Here is a 17,173-nt window from a genome sequence, read left to right on the forward strand (position 1 = left end):
GCCATGATTAGTTGATTATATACAATGTCTGCACACTATTGGTCAAACTATTTTTCAGTTACTATCTTCAACAAGTATGAAAGCAATAGAAAAACAAAGCCAAATCCTGGACATTTTTAGTAATTTAGAAATCTTGGCAAGGGCATGTCCAGGAAAAAGAGGATGTGCTGCAATTTCACCCTCCATGTGGATTATTGTGATGTTTTTATCAGTTGTTTAAACTCTCATTCTGACGGTACCCATTGACTGCAGAAGATCCACTGGTGAGCAAGTGATGTGACGCTAAATTTATCTAAATCTGTTTTGATAAAGAAACAAACTCATCTTGGATGGCCTTAGGATGAGTGAATTTCTGGGTGAACTTTTTTTCTTGGTAAATGTGTGATGTATAATAAATCTGTAATCTAAATCTATAATATAGTAATAAATACAAAACAAATTCATCATGTTTTATCCAAATAATACCCGACAGTGTTTGGCAAAAGGTGAAAATAAACAGCCTATACAGTATGTACATCTTTGTGGTTACGGAAACATTTGGGGGGAAAAAAATAATTTGTACTTCTAAGATCCTTTCTTTGGGGGTTTCAGGTTTTAAATAAGGAGTCAGACCCCCAAACCACTAATCATGTTTCTGAAAATGTAGGATATAAACTATAATTTCAAAACTGTAAGATATACTAAAATGTCAATGATGAGGTTTCCATTTAAAAGTTAATTGTCTGCAAAAATACTGAATAGTGAGTAAATATTGATAACTTTGATTGAATTGTACATGTCTTTTAGGTCACTGGCAGTCCACACATGTTGAGGAGCAAAGAAGCACAAAAAAAGAAAGAAAAAAGAGGATAGAATAAAAGCAGAAATAGAGAGAGAGAAGAGAGTGAGTGAAGGAGCACTCCTACGGGAGTTGGAGACATTAGGACCCATCAGCTTGACATACGAATCATTCTCTCATGTAAACATAAATATGAGAGTGTGTTCCTGAAGTCGTGGCAATTTCTGTTGCTAGGCTACGTTGCATTAAGCAGTGTAGCTGTCCCTGTTCATTTCGCTCCAGGGATTTCAAAGATAGCAAAAGAACCTGCCACCTATAATGAAGATTTTCTCCAACTATACAGCCTTTGCTAGCTCATAAACATGGCTTTAAATGCATCAGTATTAGGTTGTGAAAGTAGTTCTATTGTTGCATGTTATTAGACCCAGTACTGTGTACAGAATTAACTTAAAACATCATTAAGAGTGCACAGATACCCAACTGGGACTGGTGAGGTAGGAGGAGGTGTATCATATAAGCCCAAAATGTTTGAATATCAAAGACCAAAAATGTGTTGTATGCAGCTAAAATGTTTCATTATTTTGTGATGAGCAAAAAAAGAATAACAAAAAAAAGTGAATAACAAAAAAAGAAAGAAAGAAAGAAGGAAAGAGAAAGAAAGAAAAGTTGGACTTATCCAATAAGGATAAAGCAACATTTTAATGAGCATATCTAAAATTAAAACACAACTCCAAATAATATGAATAAAGTGTGAACTTTATGAATAAAATTACATTTTATGTAATTTACCTGGACACCTTAAACAGCCTATAGCTTACTCTATTACTTAATAATAATAAATAAAAATCTGATTACTATTAATAAATATCTATTATTGAAAAAAAAATGTTAGTAATATAGAAATTAAAAAATGTAATTGAAAAAATGTAGCAAAATTTAAAAAGATATATTTTTTAATAATTTTTAAAATATTTTTTATAGATTATTTTTTCCAGTATTTAAGTTTTAACATGGTTAAATGGTTAAATAATATGTAATATCACTGTAAAATAGTGCAAAATTCATATTTCTTAATAGCATATATGGATAAAAAGGTTCCTCTATGGCATCGTGAAGCGCCTTTATTTTTAAAAGTGTATGGCTGTGTAATGGGGGTTTTTGGTTTTGTTTCATGTTCATTTCTTCATGTCTTTTATTTTGGAGTCATGGTCCCTATCTAGTCATGTAATTCCTGTGCTCTCATGTTATCCTGCTATTGGTTCTTTGGTTCATGTGTCATTTCCTCATTGGTTGTCTTAGTCATGTGTCTTGTCTCTCATTGGTTAGTTTATGTCATGTGACCCTTATTGTTTGATATAAATAGCCCTCATGTTGCCATTGTCTCCTGTCTAATATTGATGTTGTAACCTGCTGTCGGTGCCAAGTCAGGTCTCTGTTTGGATGTTTGGAAAACTTTAAATAAAAGCTGCACTTGGGCTCATCACAACTCACCATCAGTGGACATTCGCTACAGGCTGCCACTTTTTACTGCAAAATAAATAATTTTTAAGGATTCTTTTTTTTTTATTATTACTGATGTATTTTGCTATATTTGCTTGTATTATTTTACTACATCATATTTAAAATACAATGCAGTGTATTCCAAGAATACCATGGAGCTATACAGTTTTTGTACTGGTGTTTCCTTTGCTGTTAGTCAAAGATGCAACAATCAAATTTATTCACATATTGTTGAGTTGTGTTTTCTGTTTGTCACATTGCTGTCATTTCTTCCTGTCTTTCTCAGCTCAGGGCTTTAGGGATATCCTTTATGCTGGCCTTGCATACTCATCTATTCCTGGATTAGGACCGCCGCTCATACAATTTCATGAACCTGGCCTGTAATAGTAACCTTATTTCAGCCCAACAATGCTGAGCACACACACTGAAGAGCGGCAGCACATGCTAAAATAAAACCGCAAAGATACGCTGACTGTACCGGTGCAGATATCAGTCAGAGTTATGAGCAAATAACACCACTGAGACAGTTAAAGAATTACAGGCAAGCAAACACATCAGCCACTTTTTATCTCCACATGTTCAGCGTTTATCGAATTCAGCCTGTGTTCTTCAATATGTTGAATTGAGGTTGAAATTAAAGATAAGCAAATGACTTTGATAATGCTGTTGTGAACATACAGGTTTGTGTGCATTTAATAAATGCATATAGCAGCATTGCAGCGATGCTTCAATGCAATTTAAGCGCTGTGAAATTCTATATCCCAGTGTTGAATGTTGAATCTGATGTGCTGCGATAGGCATCCATCTGTTTATGCACTCAACATCACATTAGGTGAGGATGTGAAATGAGAGGCATTTTTTTTAAACCACATGCCCACGGCACAACAGTTCCTCTTCAGAATATAATTTTCTCCAAAATCTCTTGTTGCTGTGGTTGTTTCACCAGGAAAGACAATACACAGGCCCATGAATCCTTCGGAACTCAAACTATTGAAGGACATTTGTACTAAATCAACAGGATCTTGTGATACCTAAATTCACATACAGTTACTCTCAGCAGCATGTAATCTTATATCGCATGGAACGTGTTTCGGTTGACATTGAAAGCCAGTAAATAATACTGTGAGAGATCCATTGGGCAAGTGTGTGTGTGTGTGTGTGTGTGTGTGTGTGTGTGTGTGTGTGTGTGTGTGTGTGTGTGTGTGTGTGTGTGTGTGTGTGTGTGTGTGTGTGTGTGTGTGTGTGTGTGTGTGTGTGTGTGTGTGTGCGTTTGTGTTCTTACAAATGTTGCCCATGTTTGTGATTAGCACATACACCTACATGTATAATCTTGTTTGGATATATCTTATTTTGTAGCGAACACATGTTTATCACAGTACACCATGTGAGCAATTGTATATATTACAATAGTTATTTATTGATTTAGTAATTTTGTATGTGATTAAAAATATAAATCTAAAATGTATACAAACAAAATGGAACGTGGTATTGCGTTAAAATAAAATATACAATTAAAATGTGTGTCTATGTGTGTACAGTAGACTGCTGTTTAGGATCAGTAAGATTTTTAAGAAGTCTGTTATGCTCGCCAAAGCTGAATTTATTTGATAAATAAATACAGTAAATACAGTAATATTGCAAAATATTATTATAATTTTAAATAACTAAAAAAAGAATGAATTTAAATATATATATATATATATATATATATATATATATATATATATATATATATATATATATATATATATATATATATATATATATTAATACACTTTAAAATATAAATGTTTCCTGTGATGGCAAAGCTTGAATTTTCACTAATTATAGTAGAGTACTTATAAAAAAGTTTAAGTATTTGCTATCACTTTTTAGCAATTTAACGTATCCTTGCTCAGCAAAAATACTGAAATAATAATTCAAAAAAATTTCAAACAGTAGTGTATATTGTTAAAAAATTATTTTGAATAAATGCTGTTAATTTAAACTTTTTATTCATCAAAGAATCGTGAAAAAAAAAAAGTTATCACATTATTATCACAAAATATTAAGCAGAAAAAGTGAATTGAATGTGTCTGAAGGTCTGCCTCGTAGTTTGCTGGATCGAGTCCAAGAAAATCTGCTATCATCAAAGCAGTAGAAATGGCACACTACTCCACATCATTTCCTCTATTTCTAATCATCTTTTCTTTCCTAAGATTTGATCACTGCCAAGTCCTGATGCTCGAGTAGGTCTTCTACACAATAGACCAATATGGTTTCGGAATTTGGAGGTGAGTTCAGTGATCAATAATGCTTACAGCCCCTAAAATGGCAAGAAATAATATCTGAGGCTAATGTGCCTGAAATTCTCATTTAAGAGTCTGTGTGCTAACCTCCTTAGCACGTCCCCTTGAGGAAACGGGGGATATGATTAGGAATTCGTTAGCAGGCTTCTATTTTTATGCTGATGACACACTTTTCTCTCCTCTCTCCCAATGTTGCTGGCTCTTGACTTTCTCAACGCTTCTCAAACTAGATCAGCTCTTTGCCACAGCGTCAAGAAATGTGACACACTGTTCATTAAGAAAAAAGCCAATGGCCTCAGGGAGACGGTGGCAGTGGCATAATGGATGAATCTGATTTGCACTTTACATTGTGGAAAATGGTTAAATTTAAAGTTGCTTGATTATGCCTGGAACTAGAGATTAAAGGAATTGTTTATAGATCTAAGTTTTCTGGAGGTTTACACTTAGCTTTTAAAGGGTTAAGTATGTTGTAGTGTGGTTTAATTTTTGTTAGTTTTTATTTTGTGACTACTTTGAATGAAAATGCTTTTAGGGATAAGTATTCTAGGGATAATATTTTAATAATACATTTACATTTAGTCATTTAGCAGACACTTTTATAGAGAATGCTTTTTGTGCACAAGGAAAACAAAAATAACGACTTTATTCAACAATTATTTCTTCTGTGGGCACAGTTTTCTGCCATTATCGAGATTGCTGACGTATAACACACACGTGCTGCGCCTTGTTTACAAGCAGAAGAATGCATATGTGTCACGAAGTGACTTTGAGGGCGGAACCAAAGTGAGAGGAGAAGTTCCGCCCGGACCGGAAATGTGTAAGCCCTTGTCACTTCCGGAAACTCCGAACGTCCCAAATCAAGTGAAATCTGCAGCAGGTGTGTCCAATGATGTGGCGATTGCAGACAGGGCAGTTCGTGAGTATAAAGAGGGCATCGAGGATACAGGAAGGTGTGTTGTTTTTGCCTCCCAAGGAACGCCACGAGTGGGACGGAGTGTTTGGGCGCTGGAGTAGGGCGAAGCAGATGAGAGTAATTGTGGAGTCGCTAAGCGAATTGGAGGATTTGAAAACGGCCACTGGAACAGGTTTGCCAAAGTGAAGTTTATGGAAAGAAGTCGTACTCACTCGTGTCTGTTGTACGAAGGTGCCGTAGGGAAATAGTGACATTGTGGAACAACGAAGACATTTCTGGGCGTCTGCACGAAGCTGGGGAGAGAAAAGAGAGCGGGTGAAGATCAGTATTACGAAGACTGCGAGTACATTGGATTGCTTAGATTGTTGTCTTATATCTGGATGAGAAAGAGAGCGGGAGAAGATCAGTATCACGAAGACTGTGAGTACATTGGATTGCTTACATATCACTGCTCATACTTGGATATGGATAACTAATACCTGTTGGAGTGATTAACAGCTTGTTGAGCGGCCCCATCGTTGGAGGACGAGACGAGAGGGGTGAGCCAAAGTAGAGTGTGGGTGAATGGATGTTATTTGGCTGTGGCCACACCGTAAAGTTTGGAGCACTTACCGTGACAGCGACTGCAAATTCCTCCAGGACGAAATCCGACCGGGTGTCGAGTACCGACCTTAAAAATCACTGAAGTGTGTGTAGTGCAGTGGGTGAGTCTGTCTTTGACGTGTGTACACTAAAGCTTTGCAGTGCTGTGCCGTGTCCCTGTTGTCTGTACTTGCCCTCCAGGCCGAGAAAAGTTCCTGTCGGAAAGAACGTAGGCTGCCGTGGCGGTGCCCACCTATCCCACCTACGCCCGCCTATAACTCCGTTCTTCGGACCCAGCTCGAAGGTGAAGTGTGAAAGCAAAACAAGGTATTGTGCGGATATTGTGGGGAAAGCTACTGACCTTGAATACGCTCTGTAAGCCCAGCGTGAAGATACAGCCACTTGTTGAATACTTACCTCTCTGTACGAGCTAAAAGCTTTTGCCCTTGAATACGCCCTGTAAAGCCCAGCGTGAAGATACAGTTACTTGTTGAATACTTACCTGTCTGTACGAGCTAAAAGCTATTGCCCTTGAATACACTCTGTAAGCCCAGCGTGAAGATACAGCCACTTGTTGAATACTTACCTCTCTGTACGAGCTAAAAGCTATTGTCCTTGAATACGCCCGGTAAAGCCCAGCGTGAAGATACAGTTACTTGTTGAATACTTACCTGTCTGTACGAGCTAAAAGCTATTGCCCTTGAATACGCTCTGTAAGCCCAGCGTGAAGATACAGGCACTTGTTGAATACTTTTCCTGTTTGTACGAGCTAAAAGCTACTGACCTTGAATACGCCCTGTAAAGCCCAGTGTGAAGATACAGCTACTTGTTGAATACTTACCCGCCTGCACGAGTTAAAAGCCATTGCTCTGGAACCCGCTCAGTAAGCCTAGTGTGAAGAGTCAGTCACCTTGCTCAATATCTATCTGTGATACGAGTAAAAAGTTACTCGCTTCTGATATACCGGTGGGACATCCAGGGGCATGGCTTAGTTACCTTGCTACATCCTTACCCGTTGTTCCTTACCTGTGCCCTCAGGGATTTGTGTGTTACCTTATATCTACCTAGGAGGTCTATGGGAGTGGAGGAGCTGTCCAGACGCTGGTGAAGTACAACCCAAAGAGCAAAGAAGCTAGGAACCAGGCATTCTCCGTTTTTACCCATTACTCATTGTGTGTTTCTTGTTGCCTTCAGGAGAAGAGAAGGGCGCCACGGGAAATCAAGCAGTTAAGGAAGGACTTAGTATTAGTCAGGAGACTGGTGGAAGTTCTGGGAAAGGACGGAAGAGCCCTTGCCCCCCTCCCCTTGTGATTACTTACCAAAGACCTCCAGAGGTTCTCAGGCCCAGTCCCCTCCTGTCAAGAGACGAAAATCAAAGTTTTAGATTCCCCTTTTCTCCTTTCCTAGATTACCTTTTTAAATTTAAATAAAGTTGTTTTAAATTACCCTTAACTTATCTTGTGTGTCTGGTCCTTGGGGTGATCTTGGGACCTCCTCGAGGTGGAAGTCGGGAAGGGGCGTGACTCGCAACACCTGTGGTCCGCTCCGACCTGTGACATATGCATGCATCATTGTACTCTTGATAATGGTGGAGAATGGTGATACGGAAGAGAAGAATTCTTGGTGCACAAAAAGTGTTCTTGTAGTTCTTGTAAAATTACGGTCGCACAACTGATGTTACATGGACTATTCTAATGATGTCCTTACTATGTTTCTGGGTCTGGGAACTTTTTAGTTACAATGCTGTCTATGGAGGTTCAGAAAGCTCTCGGATTTCATAAAATATATATTCATTTGTGTTCTAAAGATAAACAAAGGTCTTAAGGGTCCTTCGATATGGAACGACATGAGGGTGAGTTATTAATGACAGAACTGTCCCTTTAATGTTTTTAAACCTTTTAAAGGAATAGTTCACCCCCAAAAAAATTGTGCACTTGTAGCCCTATCATGCATATACATACCAGCTTCTTGTTCCTTTTGACCATAAAAAACTGCTTCCATTAACAACGCTGTACCCCAATTCAGTAAAAGAATGCCCAGATGCAAAATTGAAACAAAAACGCATCTAATATTTATAATTTCTCCAGGTGATTAAATTGAAAATATGTATAAATAGACACAAAGCTTGGGTTGGAAACGACTGTATCTGTAAAGCATTCCCTCTGTCCCCTCCTGCCCACTGTGGCTTTGGTATTGTGATCGTGTAAACAGGACACAGGGCCCTTGGACAGGATAGGTGCAGAATGTACTGTCTCCGCATTTGTTTTTCATTGAAAAGGGGATTGCGAATCCTGACGGGCATGATTAATCACCACGCGCCAGACATCTGAATACGACTCGGGAAAGGTTCAACTTTTTAATTCATCCTACACGCAATCTATTCAAACCAGCTGCTGCCTTTCCTCATGCTCATTTTCACTCTTTTCTCAGTGACCACTGCTGCTATTCTCTCTCTCCTTCTCTTTCTCTTTCCTTGGCTTTCATAATTATCTGGGGAGAAGGGGCATTGAAAGCTGTTGTTTTTGAGGAGATTTCGGTCGTGTCAACGTCTCGAGCTGCAGCCAACTGTCTTCCTCTCTCCATTCTGTCGAATTATTATTTCAGGCTTACAGATATGACGAGGAAAACAGTCATTTTCCCAACAAATACCTTTGTGAGTGAAGCGCTGCTCTGTGTAATTGTGAAAAGGGTAGGAAAAGTAAGAAAATACATCTTGTTGAGCGCTCTGTATTTTGTGTTGGATTGATTTTCTGTTTCCCTTATTACCAGCAGACAACCCCAAGAGGGAGAAGCAGATCAAAACATTTTTGAAACGGTTCTGTCTCCGGTTCCCTTATTTTGTAGCTCACTTTAGAGCCAGTCCAATATTTCTCCTGGGGAGCTCGAACATACTCATCAAAATCTGTTGGGCAGCAACAGCCCACTAAAGCCACAGTGTGGTTGCTCCAATTGTATAAAACATCTCCTCCATTATGAGAACAGGCAGAAAAACAAACCACAGCATGCTTGGCATCAAAGTCATTTAGAAAACAGCAGACAGACACGGAACTATTTCAATAACCCCACCAAGATACCACAGGAAAACATTTGGTCCATTAAACTATTCACATACGGCCTAACCCTTTCGTATGCAATTGATTTCTACCTCACAGTTTGAGGTGAGCTTAGGGTTCCAAAACCTAGTGAGCTGCCTCACTGCCTACTACCTACATAGACAGCTGCCTTCTGAGGCAGTCTTAAAGGAATAGTTCACCATAATGTAAACTTTTGTCATCATTTATACACCCACATTCATTCCAGAATGGTTTGGTGGTCTTTCTTTTGTAAAAATTTAAAGATGTAATTTTGAGGTTTGTTTTTTTTTTTTTTTTTTTTTTTTTTTTTTTTCCATACAATAGAAGTCAATGATAACCAATACTGGTCATCTGCAATTTGGTTTGTAATGACATGAGGGTGAGTAAATTATGTCAGTATTTTCATTTTTTGGCTTAACAACCCCTTAAATGTCATTGTAGTAGCAATTGAAATACATTTAGATGGCAATTTGGAAAGCCCTACATAGGAAGAAGCTCCACCTACACTACAAATTTTCCGCATGTGCAATTGATACCAACGGTGTTTATTGTTTGCATGTTGCAAAAGCTAATAGTATGATACTTAAAACAAAAATACAATACCAATATTGAGTAAATTCAATTTTTAATTGCACTGAACATTTTTTAATTTTATAATCAATATTTTTCTCACCATATTGGATTAATTATGCCACATTGTTAATCGCAGTGCATTCTGGGATTGCTTTTGAATTTGGTTAAGATTACGTATCTAAAAGGTTGTTTGGCTTAAAATGTACAACTAAATTCTGGCCAAAACATATAATATATGCTGTAAAAAGCAGTTTTTTTTAATAAATAAACAAACCAACAATCCTTCAAATGCTGAAATGCATAACATGATGTTCTTTTGTTCTAGTAATGCAAAATGGGTGATACCAAATGTACATTTACAGTTAGAAATTTAAGTCCCACTTTATATTAGGTGGCCTTTATGTACAAAAAAATAAGTACAATGCACTTATTGTGTTCGTTTTGTCACTTGGTGCTATTGAGGTGGGAGGGACAGGTTTGGTGGTATGAGTAGATTTAAGGGTAGGTCAACAGAGTAATTATCAAAGTAATTACAGGTGTAATTACATGCATGCGCTTTTTATAAATACAAAGTAAAAAAATGTATACAAAAATAAGTGCATAATATCAAATGATTCATGTAAATGTAAAAATATAGTAGTTAAGGCCACTTGCAATAAAGTGGGACCTTTTTTTGTCATTCTTTGTATATTTTGAAACATATATTTTAGAATATATCTGGAAATTTATTTTTAGCTCTATGGGAGAGCATTTGATTCCCTTCTTAAAATGAATGATAGCTTATTGGTAAACAAGCATTAGAAATGCATCAGGTGGATCTATTTTTCACTCCTTCTATCCCTGGAGACGTTTTAGCATATCTATGACTGGATCTCCTCCAATACAAGCAGCACATACATCTGTTTAAAGGATTAGTTGTGAATAATGCTGAAGGCAGAGGGCAGTTTTTATCTGAGCCAGCCACTGCTGCATCCTCAGGTAGGCAATTCCAGAAGCCTGTTTGTCTCTTGAGCTGACTGACCTTGAAAGACCCTTGTTGTTCTCCTGCACCGCCACACAAACAGACTGCAGATGATTTTATTGTTTGCCCTTTACTGTCTGAGAGACGGGTGCAGGGAGTCGGTGAGCATGGCGGAGAGAAAGAACATCAGTTGTACCCGGTACGCGTTCGATTCCTCTTTGACGCCTGAACAAAACACAGCAGAAATCATGCTTCTGCTATTCCTATTCCACGGAAACAGAAAACACTGAGAGAAAATGTAAATGGAGGACTATTCTATTGGTATTATTCATTTAAAAGTATTGTGGAGTTTTTCCCCACTGAGTTTCTTCTCGGCTCACTTTGGAATGACAGTCTTTCATCTCTAGCTGCACTTGCGAGCGTGAGTCACACTTCGACTTCACAGAGGCATCTTCCAGCTCTCCCTCTCTCCTCCTCTTAGTCTCTGAGCTGAGTTTCTTCCACTCTGACTTACTCTCTAACTGTGTTCTCTCTGTCTTGTTCCCTGAGGAAACAGGTTGAAGGATGAGCGGCTGACTACGGCATGTCAAGATCTTGAGAAAAACAGACATTATCAAATGCACAAGTCAGAGTTTTAATAGCATTTTCGATATCAAATGCGATGATAAGCACTTGGTTGACATCGGCTGCTGTTTATATAATACCGTAGATTGCCAGTGCCTATATTTCTGGGCACATTACTGGAAGAATATTGGTTTTATGCTTCTTTGATATCAGTCCATCCAGTGCTGCTGGAATTTACAAAGTGGTTTGTCCTTTGATGAATAGTCGAGGAGGTCTAAAAGAGAAAGCTATCATTAGCATTCTCCTTCATTTCAATAGCAGTTGCTCAGCTGGCATATGCAGCCCCGGAAGTATGCAACCTACATGCTGACAACTTTGGTCTTTGGTACTCAGTTCTGCATACAGATTGGTATTCATAAATCTGCCATGCAGATTCAGAGCTAATAGTATGAGAAAATGACATCATGACAACAGTGAACAAAGAAAAAGATTAAACTAAGTCATGCTGTTAAATACAGTCACAATTACCAAAAAAAGTCTTTGTTTAGTAAAGTCTTTGTTTAAAGTGTTTATTAACGTACATAATTATTTGTTTTATACATGGTTTAATTGCTTGAGAGGTGCTTTCCAACACAGTGTGCTGATATACAGCCATATCACACGGCTACAAGTGTGATATTGCATTTATACAACAGTTTGATTGTACAAGTGTGTAATTAAAAAGAGATAACAACGGAGTGTCTTTTAAAAAAAAACCTTGTTTGCGCTGAACTACTTCCTTCCATTCAAATCTTAGTTTTACAGTTTAACAGCTGAGCCCAAGCCTCTGTTACTAATTCGAAAACGCCATATAAGTGATAAAAAAAACACTTTTTGAAAAATAATATATAAATGAACAACAATAGCCATTATAAAAATAGAGTAAGTTTGTACAATAGGAAATAAACACAAGCAAACAATCCATTCAAACGTAGAAAAGCAATGCTCCGTTAGTACAGGAATTGGGTACTTTCAGATAAAAAGATTGCCCATTTAATGTAACCAAAATAAATTATACCTCATGTAATACCATCTACATAAGAGCCAGTGGCAAAGTCCCAAAGGACTGGTCGAGATAAACTGTTCTCAGTGGGTACATGAGTGCTGAACACCCCCCGTTGGCCTTGAGCTCACACCTCCGAAAACGTCTAAACAAATTGTCAAATAGGTGCTATATTTATATAGAAATTGCATATTTGAGTTCCAAACAACTACATTCTTGCCTAAATTCTTTTAAAACTATGTTCCGTGACACAATAACTAATAAGATTATAATAAGATTAATAAGATTAGTTATTGTGGGTTCGCTCTTCTGCCATTGATGCTTACTTAGACAAATGCTGCCAGGATAGATCCAACAACAAGATTCATACAAACCATAAGACAGTTAGAATGCTGATACTACTGGATTATCACACCACTGCAAAAAGCTCTCAGCCAATCAGATTTGAGATCCAGAAAAAACTGTTGTATATAATATCTAATTATTAGTACTTGATTTTTGGAATCTGAATAGTGATTACATGTGATCAGTTACTCTCAGCTGTGCTTATAGTCAGCAGGTTATATAGATGAACTTTGAACTTGAACTTAAATCTGGAATTGTGTAAAAAAAAAAAATCTGCATTAATGAAAACATGAGTTAGGCCTACAACAAAAAGGTGTTTAGGCCTACAACTACAAGATAAATGTAAGCTATTTATTATTCGTTAGATTATTTTTCTTTCTCAGCACTGAGCAGAAGATCCCAAATCTTAGGCACGGTAATGTTTTGATATCAGAAATTATTATTTATAAAGTCTGTTGTAGCTCTTGCCTCTCCCTTATTGAAATAAATCATATTCAGATGCACTCGAAAACAAGATGGGATTTAATTAAGTTGTGCAAGCTAGCTGAGAAAGCACAAACACGCCAGGATTTAATGGAGTGAATGTTGAATACTTAGCATTTTTATTTTCTTTTCCTCTCCCCCTTTGCTGCAAAGTTGCATTCAACTCATTTCATTTAAAGGAATGTTTCTGCCATGATGGGGCTTTTCGATAAGCTCCCCTTTATTGCACTTTCTGTCTGAGAATGACTAGTGCGCTTTTCTCCCACCTGCTCGCCTGTCACAGTGTCAGCTTGAGTCAGAATGCTGTGAAATCCCAGCGCACCGCCACGCAACCGTGTGGAAACACCACAGATGAGAGCACCAACAATGGAGGAAGGAGAGATGCCGGCAATCGGATGAAGATGTCAGTTACAGTCAATAAAGGGAGAAGTCTTGATCTGTCATCTTGTGCATTCTGAAAGAGAGAGAGAGTCAGAGATGTGATTGAATTGATGATGGGGAAAGGGGGTTTTATGAGTCATTACTATTAAAATGTTCTCTTTAGGGGTCTGAGAACTTCTATTAATAGCTAAAACACCCATTGAAATATCAAGCTGATACTTCATGACTTCATAAAATTTTTATGACAACTGATTATACACAAAAGTTCAACTTAACACAGTAGTAGAAATAGCCTGGAGATAGCTTTTTGTGGAGAAAAAAAAAAGTCTTATTAAAAAATGTAATACATTTATTAAGAAATTTAAGATATTTAAGCTTTTTTTTATTATTAGAAATTTAAGAAATCTAAGATACTTCAATATACTATGTGTGTGTGTGTGTGTGTGTGTGTGTGTGTGTGTGTGTGTGTGTGTGTGTGTGTGTGTGTGTGTGTGTGTGTGTGTGTGTGTGTGTGTGTGTGAATTCAACTCAGCACAAGCCAAGGAATCAGAAGGAAAAATAGTTTTCTTTTAGACCTTATGGTTCAAAGTTATTAGCAGAAATACAAATGCAAATTTGCCCTGCTGGTGGCGCTAGAGAGTTCGTGTTAGAGACTCCAAATTTCTTGTGGTTAATGATGATACTGTCCTCTATCTGTGTGCCAAATTTCATAACTTTCTCACAAGCGGTTCTATGGCTTGCATAGACCTCCAGATCTGAAGAAGAAGATAAAGAAGAAGAAGAAAACTAATGGATACAATAAGTGTCTAAACAAGCACCTTCTGTGGTTCATACGCCCCTAATATGGTTCATTAGTTCTACTCTACATATCTAAAGGACAACAGGAGAGTATCGGTCACCTTTCGATATCATTGTCAGAGTTTGGAATCATAAGGTCAGATATGTACAGTTTAAGGCCTTGAGAGGTGTTGGCCTCTCACAGCACAGACAAAGTGTTTAGGTCTGGCTGTGGTTTGTTATTTTCTAGGTACTTTGGAGCTGAGTAAAGGGATCAGGAGGTGAGGAGTCGAACCAAGGCCAGGCTGACTGATAGGAGCTGGGTGAAGGGGTCAGTATGTGGAGCCTGTATCACCTCCTGACAGCCTGATTTCCTCCACCATTATCACAGCCATCTTTTAACACACCACCACAGCTGTGTGTAATAAAAAGTGTGAGAAGCAGTGAAAGAAAGCTCTTTTGCCTCCCCCTACATGCCTTTCTCTCTTAACAAAACAAATAAGCGTAGTTAGATGGGAAATTATAAGATGATAGAATCAGGTGAGCATCGCCCACCCCCAACAGGACCAATTGTGAGAAGTTCAAGAAAGTTGTGAAAACGGCCCTTGAAGCACAGTGCAACTATTTTTTAGACAATGCACATCTTTTCAACAATTAGCTGGAAAGATGTTGAAGGACTCCCTATGCAACTCATTTAAAGCCTTACAGATTTCAATAAAATGGAATTATTCTATTAAATTCAGTTCAAATACACTCTTCTTTCACTCATTTGCTCTCCATTTCATTCAGGCTTTTCATTACCGAAAGAAAAAAAAAATCAATTACATCGAACACCTGAACTAACAATACTGCCAGGCCAATTTGCAGTTGCAGGAAACTGCCTACGCAAGAATTAGTAATGTTAATGAGAAGATTGATTTGATATTTTTGGCAATCTGAGAGCACAAAGGCAGGCCCGTCCTCTCGCTCCCACTCCTTTTGTTGACTGGTAAATTAAAGAGCTTGGACTTGATCAAAGAAGAAAAATCAAATTTCCTCTTTCATTAAGCCCGAGCAATACGCCTCGACTCTGTAGCGCGGCTAAACCTAACATTGTCTTGATAATCACCAGCAGAGTCCAGGAGGATTCAAACTTGTGTTCTTTTGAAAAGACTTTTGTATTGCACCAACTTGTAGCAGTTGAATAGCTATTCATTATAAAATTTCATATAACACAAGCCAAATTAAATGAGACTCAGGTAATTATGATTGGACGGGGAGTGTGCAGTCATCATAATGACCCTTGGGTGATAAGTCTAGATGTTGTCGGCGGAGGTAATGTAGATTATATTCCATATTAATACAGTATTCACTGATTGGGCGGTATCCCAAGCATCCTCGCACCGGTAATAATGAACACAGCAGAGTTATCTTACAGACTCACATTTCTGGATTCACTGACCCTGGCCAATCCCAGAGTGGAGTATATTCATCATATCTTTGCTCGCGTAGACCTCAGCCATTCCAGAGGAGTCTGCAGAGAGCCTGGAGTTCATAAATCTACTACCTCTCACTTAATGAAGCTCCCCATTCCTCTGCAAAGCATGCTGGGCTTAACATACTGTACGAGTCTCAGAGAGAGCTAATAACTGAGGTCAGACTGCAGGAAAAGTTTCTTTTAGAGACTAAGTCCCATGATGAACTGTATGCAATGCCATGACAGCTTGACAACCAGGAGTTAAAGGGATAGTTCACCCAAAAATTAAAATTCTGTCATCTTTTACTCAACCCAATGTGGTTCCAAGCAGGTTTTAGGTTCTTATTTAATCTTATTAGTGATTTCGTTTTAAAAGCATTCAACATGTCAAATCACGATCAGCCATGAGAGCCAACGATGTTCAGTGTTACTGACCTCCACTTGAACTGTATGGGGAAAAAACAGCTCTGACATTCAGCTAAAATCTGCTTTTGTGTTCCACATTAAACTTTATTTCACAATTTAACTTTATAATTCTCAAGTGCAACTTGATTCCTCTGAAAATGTGATTTTATTCAATGTAATTGCGGCTTCTTTCCTCATAATTGTGGCTTCATCACCCAGTTGTGATATTTGATAATGTGATTAAAAGTGACCTAATATTTCACAATTTTTATCTTGCAATGTATACTTTTATTTCTCAACTACATTTAATTTCTCAGTATTATGAATTTATTTAACATAATTGTAACTTCTTCATGCAGATGAGACATTGGATAATGTGACTTAAAATCTCACGATTATGAGTTTGTTTATCATATTTGTGAGATTACTTATTATTTTGGTAAAATTTTACAATATGGTTAAGGTATAATTAGGTATCCTGAAATAACAAACAACTATAAACATTAATCTAAGGTTATATTAATTCATAAATATACTATTGTTTGTTCATAACTCATTAACTAATGCCAATTTATACAAATGTATTTAATAAATGCCTGTTCGGTTTTTTAATGTCAAAGTGTGACTATATTTCAAAGTCAGGCTTTATCTCAGAATGTATATTTATATTTCTTAATTGCAACATATTTGTTTAACATAACTGTGTCTTCATCACCCAGTTGCGACATCCGATGATGCGACTTTGTTTCTCATAATTGTGACTTAATAAGTTGCATGTCTTTATATCTCTCAATGTGACTATTAGTTATTTTAGTAACATTTTACAAAAAGTTTCACGTATGATTAGATATCCTAATATAACAAACTACTATAAACATTAATCTAAGGTTTTGTTCATTCGTAAACATACTCTTGTTTGTTTGTTGATTATACTAACTAATGCTAATTTATACAAATGTTAAAAATGTATATGTAGAAATTAGCATTTATTGTAAAAAAAAAAAAAATTTTATGTTGACAAACTGAATTGTATTTTGTAGAGTACGAGCCT

The 17,173-nt window shown here is 37.3% G+C and overlaps 1 long non-coding RNA gene across 1 annotated transcript; it reads left to right on the top strand.

The window, feature by feature from the left end:
* Positions 1 to 6,034: 6,034 nt before the first annotated feature.
* Positions 6,035 to 7,621, top strand: LOC122136185. The gene is made up of 3 exons (XR_006153992.1): positions 6,035 to 6,365; positions 7,100 to 7,165; positions 7,256 to 7,621. It is a non-coding gene; the product is annotated as an uncharacterized LOC122136185 (long non-coding RNA).
* Positions 7,622 to 17,173: the final 9,552 nt, after the last annotated feature.

This window comes from Cyprinus carpio, chromosome B2 (genome assembly GCF_018340385.1).
Source record: "Cyprinus carpio isolate SPL01 chromosome B2, ASM1834038v1, whole genome shotgun sequence".
NCBI classification, from domain to species: domain Eukaryota; kingdom Metazoa; phylum Chordata; class Actinopteri; order Cypriniformes; family Cyprinidae; genus Cyprinus; species Cyprinus carpio.